Genomic DNA, 8,729 nt, shown 5'->3' with positions numbered 1-8,729 from the left:
TCATTGAAGGCAGGTGTTTATCAGCTGGAAATTAACTTGCCTTGATCAGCTGTGACCATGTGCTTGGCAGTGAGGAAAGACCCATCCCAGAACATTCTCTCCTCTGCTGTGATGCTGCTGAATTCAGAGGAGCAGGTGGATTGAATGTAATTTTTGGCTGGGGACTGTGCCATGAGTGTTCAGAGTAATATCTGGCCTATTGGCCCCATTGCCAAGACGGGTCTGGATGTACAAGCCAATTATCAGAAGGTGAAAGCAACCACATAGACTTCTTGAGTAGATTTTGAACAGCAATATGGAAGTGAATGAATGTACCTTCTAAATGAATTAAAGTCCTCTTTCGTTAACTGATGTGTTTATTCACTGTTGCACCAGTTTTCCTCTTTACAAAACACACTTTGAAACTGTATAGGAAGGAGTGGGATTGAAATTAACTTGAAACAGTGGGAGCGACTGACCAAGCCATTTGTCTGTCCCTATTTCACTGGGACTGTGGCCACTTTCCTCAGCCACTGTCAGCCTCCTCCCAGCCTGAAGCCCTGGGCGCCAGCCTGGTTCTGGCCGTGCAGCATTCGCTATCGCTTTGAATTCCCTGCCTTTTCGGTTGGTTTCATCTTAAAAATGTAAACGAGCCATAAAAGAAGAACCCCTTGCTTGTGTGAGGCAGATTTTTAAGTACCATTTTAGGAGTTTTTATAAAACACAGACTGTAACCAGTTGATCTTAATGAACTGATCACCAGGATACTTATCCAAGTGCTATTAAAACACACCACTTAGGGAGCTTTTAAATGGACCTTGTGAAATCAGTATATAGTAGGTACAGCCTGCCATGTAAATGTGCACTGAAGATCCTGTGTAAAAACTCTTAACTTAACCAATAGACTTTCTTGGTTTCTTTGCAGCCATCAAAACCTATTCCGTAAATATCTATGAGAAGTATTTTAAAATGCAGCTTATTTTTAACTCCAATAGATGGAACTTTTTGAAAGCTTTTTTATGGTCTTACCTAGCAAATCTGTATTTAGTGACATCTTTAAAAGCCGAATTGGATTCTATTCCAGCTAGGTTCTTATACTGCACTCACCACTGTAGTATCCGATGACCTGACATGCCCCGGTCACATAGGAAATCTGTGGTAGAATCAGGACTGGAAGCCATTCTGTTAACGCAAAGATTTGCCTTAATTAACAGGGGAATCCAAAGAGCTAAGTTCTGTCCTGATAAATGCGTGCAATTCCCACTGATGTCAAGAGGCCATCATGAGGTGGATATGATAGAGGTCTATAAAATCATGACTGGTGTGGAGAAAGTAAATAAGGAAGTGTAATTTACCCCTGCACGTAACACAAGAAGTAGGTTCACCAAATGAAATTAATAGGCATCAGGTTTAAAACAAACAAAAGGAAGTATTTCTTCACGCAACGTACAGTCAACCTGTGGAACTCATTGCCATGAGATGTTGTGAAGGCCAAGATTATAACAGGGTTCAAAAAAGAACTAGATAAATTCATGGAGGATAGGTCCATCAATAGCTATTAGCCAGCATGGGCAGGGATGGTGTCCCTAGCCTCTGTTTGCCAGAAGCTGGGAATGGGTGACAGAGGATGGAGCCCTTGATGATTACCTGTTCTGTTCATTCCCTCTGAAGCACCTGGCATTGGCCACTGTCGGAAGACAGGATATAGGGCTAGATGGAACTTTGGTCTGATCCATTATGGCTGTTCTTATGGGGTGGAAGCAATCGCAGATGTGTGCAGATATGGAGAAAATTCAGCAGCATGCAGAAAGTCAGCACAAGATCTGTGCACCACTTGCATCCCACTGAGCCTCTGGTGGCTCTGTGTATGGGGTGGCAGAATCTGGGCCCAAAAAGGAATTCTTCAGAACAATAGCTCTGCTGCACTGCTCTAGGCCTGTGCAAAGCATGTGTTAGCGCACTCAGAGGGGCTGACTCGTCTGGCGTTGTTGTTACCAAAAAGATACAAATTGTGGATTTATCGGTATCAGAGAGCTCAGTAATCATGTCAGATTAGTATTTATTTGCGGGTGGGTTTGGTCAGCTTGTAGTCCTAAACTAACCTTCCTTTTTCCTGATGATCTTCCTTGTTCTTTCATCAGCGGGGAAGGAATAGACTGTAGTAGCCCTGTTTGGATTTTGACATTATTAACAGCTGTCTGACAGCTCCATGAGCATGCCACTGCGCAGTTCATTAATTGGGAACAGAAAGATAGTTTTGAAGCAATTGGTACATCTGTTCTACACTGTTTTTTTGCTCTGATCTCCATCATGTGCATTAGTTGATAAAAACCTTGTAAAACATGGAGCTGTCTGTGTATCTGATCAACGCGAGGAGATTATGGAAGTTGTCGGGGTGGTGTGATATCATGGATTAATGTAGTATCTTCCCAAAGGGCCTGCTTCTGACTCTACACGCTGCATGTGAATTCCTTGGGAGCATTTTAAATTAGGGCTGTGTTTACTGCTGGCTTTATTAATATTGTTCAAGCGATTATTAAATGAAGCGAAGTTCACCGTTGCCTTGTAAATGCTGTTAGGAAATAAATTCATAATCAACGCTTGACAAATGATGCTGTAGGAGTTTATGTAGCGGTAGGCAGAGAGTGAAAACTGCACTCGATTTGGGGGTGCTGGCTTCCCACATGAACGCAGGGGAGGGAGGGAGGAAGGGATGGATGGAGGTCCTAGGCATAAGGCACCCACAATTAGAGCTGATGAAAAAAATCACCACCATTTCTCTATGGAATATTTTGAAATAATTTTTGTTTTGTTTCCCCTTTATTCATTTTCCCCCCCAAAGAACTGTCAGGGGAAATTTTTGGTTTTGAAATTTGTGGGTTTTAGAGTTTTCAGTTTATGGGTCTTTCCTCCATCCTCTCCTTTGTTTCCTTTTTATCTTTTCTCACGCGTTTTCCCCATCTTTTTCCATTTTGCCACTAAAGCGTGCGGGGGAGGGAAAGAAATGGGGGAGGAAAAGCTGAAACACTTTCACTTTGGTGGGTTTCACTGAGAACAGGATTTTGAACATTTTCATGGAAAAAAAAATAGTTTTCCTTCTTTGGAAAAGGGCCATTTTTCAATGAGCAAAGTTGTTCCAAGAGTTTTAACCAACTTTCCCCAACAGCCCAGCTCCAGCAGGGGCCCAGGGTTGACTCAATGACTCCAGGCTATCCGGGTTGGGAGTTAACATGAGGAAGTTGATGGGTGGGAGGATGTGCTGAATCAGCAATACCCCTTCTGCCTCCCCACTCCCTTGGGAGGCTGCCTTCCAGTTACCCTCCCCTGGCGTAGCCCTTTGGGAACATAGCCAGGGAGACACTGCTCAGTGGGGTCTAGGTCACAAATACACTCTGCTCTCGGTGTGGGGGTCACCCCAGGCCCTATGGGTGGATGTATCTAATCCCAGATGGCTTGCGTTGTGTCCGCACTGTGTAAAGCAATGGCAAAGCCTGGGAAGGTCTGTGACAGGCACTCACCAGGCCAAAAGTGAACTAAGGTGTTAAATCTCAGCCCGAACGATAAGGAGCATTAAGAACGAGGAGTCCGGGTGACACCTTAGAGACTAACACATTGATTTAAACATAAGCTTTCGTAGGCGAAAACCCACTTCATCGGATGCAGGGAGTGGGAAATACAGTTGGTTGATAACTCCCAGCATGTAGCCCGCGCTCTACAGGGGGGCAGGCATGGATCAATAGCAGCAACAATGAAGATCTTAGTAGGTAACTCTAAGAGCCTAATTCACATGGAGCCTGGTGTCTCTCTAGCCCATCGCTACTATGCATTTTAAACAGCCATTCCCCATAGCGATCGGTGAGTATAATTAATTACACTGGCTGCATGTCAGCTGGAGTTCTAGCTCTGCACGGCTGGCTCATTTTCACCAGCAGAATCCCGGCTTTCCGGGTGAAGCTGTTCGATTCCAACAGTTCAAACATTGGTATTTTGGTCAGAGCTTGGCCCTTCCGGAAGATGGAACATTTCCGTCACATCTCGTTTGGCTCCTTCCCTTTGTACAGCGATCTCAGAACCTGGGCTGAATATTTGATGTGCATGGAAATGAGGGGCTTAGAGCCACATTGCAGATGGGGCAGTGGAAGCTTCTCCCTCACAGCCCTGCGGTGCACCTCCAGCCTGACCTGGCTGCAGCGTGAGGGCTCCCCAAAGCCCAGGCTGTTCTCAGGGGCTGCTCTGCTGTGGGCTGGAATGAGTGGTCCCCTTGTGTTTGCTTGGTCTGGTGTAGAGTCTGTAGGCAGGTCAGTGGAGGTTCAATGCTGGTGCCCTAACCCAGGGGTAGCACCTATGCCAACATGGGTAAGAGGGCGCAGTGGTTTATATGAATACATTTAACCCTGGGATCTCAAAGCCTTTTGCCAAATATTAATTCAGCTTCCCAGCCAGCCCCTGGGAACAGAGTAAGTAACATCCGCATTTCATAGCTGCCCAAAGGGATGCAGATGGGAGCTGAGATTTGTTCAGGTCGCACTAGCAGAATTCGTCCCCAGTGCTGTGCCGCCACTGACTCATCTAGCCCTGCCTGGAGCAGGTTCTCATGACAGGGTTTACACTAGTGCTGTTTCTCCTGCCGGAGGTGGGTGCAGATCTGAATTCTGCTAACCTAGGCCAGGCCCTGCTGAGCCAGTGGCAGGGCTGGGAATAGAACCCAGAGCTTTCGCCTCCTCGTCCTGCCCTCTGGTCGCTCTCTGCCCCATTTTGAACTAAAAATGACAAATAGGGCATGAGGGAGCTGGCTTCCTGGGTGACTCTTCCCAGTTCTGATCTCCATGGGGCAGCTGACGACTGACCTCCAGGCAATAGGCATGTTCTCTGCATAGGGAGCTCAGCCTCCCGAGACACAGAGGCTAAAAATGGGTGGGTTTAGGGGTTCCCTGGCATGGCTGTTTCTAGACAGCGTATTGACTGAAGAGTCAAGCTTTAAAGCAAGGCTGCGTCGAATGCTGGATGCCTTGTAAGTAGCCTGACAAACAGGCTCAGCAGTAGCTGCTTTCCCCGTTGGCATGGCCACGCTTCCCACAACACCACTCTTCCCCCTTCCCCTGATGTCTCTGCAGCCGGCCGCCAGTGCCAGCTTGCTGTCAGAACCAGGCCCCGTTCAGATCCTTCTGCCTCACAAACATGCAGCTTGAGCCAGCGTGCTGTGGAGGACAGATCCTGGGCAGCTGCCCCTCGCCCAGCCACCTGTCAAAACAAACCCTGAGCAGGCCAGCTGGGATTGCAGGGTGACATGCTTCTCTGCAGCTTCCCGCTCCTGGAGCAAGCGCTCCCAGCTCGGGGCTGATGGCAATAGTAGGAGAGGGGCCCATGCAGTCCCCTCCGTAGCTGCTGGGGCCATGTGCCACCTGCACTATACAGCTAAGGCCTGATCCTGCCTCACTGCAGATAGTACCTGTGAGTTTGCCGGCGATTTCACATGGGTCTCTCCCTTGCCAGTGTGGTTATAACTGTGTCAGAGAACCATGTATTGCTTTACCTACACTGGGGCAAGCAGGACCAATGCAAAGTGGTTCATAGCTTTTCCTGTCTACACTGGGGGTTTGCACTGGTCCAGTTAAGCCTGTGACTGGTCACCCCTGGCTGGAACAAGGACAAATTCTCATTGTAGGCAAGGTCTCCAGCAGGGCTCAAACCTGGTTCCCTAACATGCTTACAACATGCTCTTCCTGACCACGAGAGGAAGCACAAATCACGTTAGGGCACAGAGCAAACACTTATGGTTAGAAGTCCTGGCATTGACTTGACTTTGGGGGAGTCAACCTCTTGTCTTCAGTTTCCTCACCACTGGGATGTGGAGTCTGTCAAGTGCCTTGAAATCCTTGGCTGAAAGCCTCTAATAGTGCGGGGTCCCGGAGAGGAGTGAGATCCCTGAGTCCCCTTTTCCTGGGCTGGTAGAGGATGGGCTGGATGGCCCAGTAGTGCTCCCCCAGCCTGCTTTCCCTGCACCTGGTGTGCTGAGGACAGGCTTGTTACCATTGACTGTAGAAGGCAAGAACTGGTGAGAAACCCCAACGGCCAGATGTGACCAGCTCACCCCACCCCATCCCTCCTTAGTGTTCTCATCCCGATTCTGGGGCCGATGATGGCTTTGCCGGCAGGGCCCCTGAGCTGCGGAGGGGAGAGCCAGCCCTGGGGCTGTGGCACAGGGATGGAACACCAAAGGGAGCCTGGCTGACACAGGCCCAGCTTGCTTTGCATTCCCATTGTAATCAGCACCTGCGGCTCAGTCTGCACATGCTGTATGGACTCGCCCTCCGTACGGCCCGAGCGTGCTATGCTGAGAGAGGCAACCTGTGCCAACCAGCTGTAAGTGCTCTACATACCAAGCCATGCTGCAGCCTTTTCCCCTTCCTCCGTTGGAGTCAGCAGCATTTCTAGGACTTGGCCTACGGACAGCAGAGAATTTCCAGGTGAGGCAGGGACCAGCACCAGTCACCACCTCTCTGGCTGCAGGAACAAGCATGGTGCATTTTGGAGAGACATTTAACAAACCTTTGGTTAGCAGCTAACCGCTGTAAAGCAACGCGGTCTGCTGTGTCCCATCCAGAGCCATTGCTCAGCCATGGATGGGTAGCACGCCCCTTCCTTGTGCCTGTATTTCTGTCTGGAGTTAAAATTATCTCCTGACTGTGAACCCAGCTGTGATGGCCATATCAGTTTGCCTGGTACCTGGGGAAATTTATCCCCCCAGGTCAGCTGGGCTGGCCGTTATCCAGACCTAACGTCTACCAAAACCTCCAAGTGGAACCAAGAGGATCCTTTGTACACTCATTTGTGGGGAAGCAGACTTCCCGTACTCATGGTGCCAGGCAGACCCTCTCCCTCACTGCTGGTGAGGCCCTTCGTGGAAGGGGTGAGGCAGACAATGCTGCCAGAACCTACATCAGCAGCTCCCAAGGAAAGAGGGCATCAGGGGGAAGAGATGTGACACCAACCCCAGCCATAGAATAAATACAAATCCAGGCACACAGCAGAGAGGGGAATTCGCCCAGAGCCCCAGGACGCATGTGGCTCTACAGTTAAAATAGGGAACGCGTACGGCCATTTCTACCCAGCCCCAGCTCTGGATTTGCTCCACCCTAGCTGGGCAGACTGGCAGATGTCTGCCCTTCGCCCACCTGAGTTAAGCCATGTCTCCGCTTCCTAGAAGGCACCTACAAGCTGAGATTTCACTTTGTGACAAGTTTCTGTGCCATTGGGTGCCTCATTTCTCTGTCAAAGCCCTGCTGGAGCAGTGACATTAATTCTGTGTTATAGGCGCATCAAAGGAATAATTGCCCTCTCTCTCGTGCATCCAGCAATGGGCACGCTCCGTTCCAAGGCGTGCGATGGCTGCACGTGAGCTATAAATGCCCTGGCTGCCAGATGTGGCCCCATAAATCCTGCCACAGCGTTTGCGCAGCACCACTACGTCTCAAGGAGTTTAAATTAAAACCTATTTATTGCCATCTACTTTTTCCATAATGGCCCTTGTCCAATCTTGCATCTGCTCTTGAATTGCAAGGGAAGAGAAGCTATGATCAGTTCTGACAATTATAACTTTGTGATGCTCATGCTCTTGTTCAGTGATTTATGGGAAATCCCAGCTGAGCACCACCTGTTGTCCCCTCTCCCCCACCCCATTAACTTTTTTGTATTGAGCTTGTGACAACAGTCTATAAAAGAGCTGAAGGTGACCAGTTACTCGGATGCTGCTGCTCTGTGGCTCTCCTGCTTCCAGGTTTGGAACCAAGCCCTCCTCCATCTTTCTTCCAAGCACTCTGGTCCAGACAGGCCCACTGGAAACATACTGTCATCGTACGGTCCCAGAGCCAGGCCATGGAAGCAAGTCCTTGCTACAGTCCCAGCATGGGCCTCCTTCCTCTCCAACCCCGGCTCCTGATGATTCTGTTTCAGGCTCCCCGGCTCTCTCCACGAGCCTCTCCTGGTTTTCTGTCCGATTCACAGTAGGAATATAAATGGGGAGATTATGTAAATTAGGAGGCCAGGGAGGCCTGTGAGTTGTGGCTGAGAAACATGATTGCTGGTGCTTTAGTAGGATCATTTAGTTCCTTGTAAATAACTAACTGGTTTTGCTTCCAAGAACCTGGTGAGGAGTTTGAGTTCCCAGCACTGAATTAATTGTCTAATTCGGGCACCTCCAGATGGGCTGGGTTCACTCCCCTCCAAGGAAATGCTGAGCACATGGAGAGTCGGGGATTTGCTGACCCCGTGGGAGGGGAACACAGGTGCCCCAGGGAACCAGCTCCTCAGCAGGAAGTAACCCCCAGAAGTTTGCTCCATTGTGCTAAATTCTGCTGTTACTTCCACCAGCTTCCCTGGGAGGGCACTGGTGCCTGACAGTAAAATCTGGTTGCTGGATCCCACCTCTGGTCCCTGGGTGGCTTGCTCCCACCTTGCTTCCCATGCTGATGACAGGTAACTGAGTGCCTTATAACCACCCGTGGCTTTAATTTCAGAATTACAGGCGTGTTGGCAAACACTCTGATTTGGAGCCTGCTGTCTGCGTGACCCAGCATTAGCGCATGACCGTGGAGTTTGGATGGGCAGCTCTGAGTCCTGTGAGCGGCTCCTGTCTGAAGCCTGAGCATGACCTGCCCCCTAAAGACTCAGGGAGGGACAAGAGCCCCTTAAGGTAACCGGATCAAGCCCCATTCTGGTTTGGCAGGTTTCCTGCCTTGAGCCTAAGGAAA

The sequence above is a fragment of the Terrapene carolina genome, unplaced genomic scaffold (assembly GCF_002925995.2).
Source record: "Terrapene carolina triunguis isolate 2854851 unplaced genomic scaffold, T_m_triunguis-2.0 Scaffold238, whole genome shotgun sequence".
NCBI classification, from domain to species: domain Eukaryota; kingdom Metazoa; phylum Chordata; order Testudines; family Emydidae; genus Terrapene; species Terrapene triunguis.
This window is presented reverse-complemented; position numbering follows the sequence as displayed.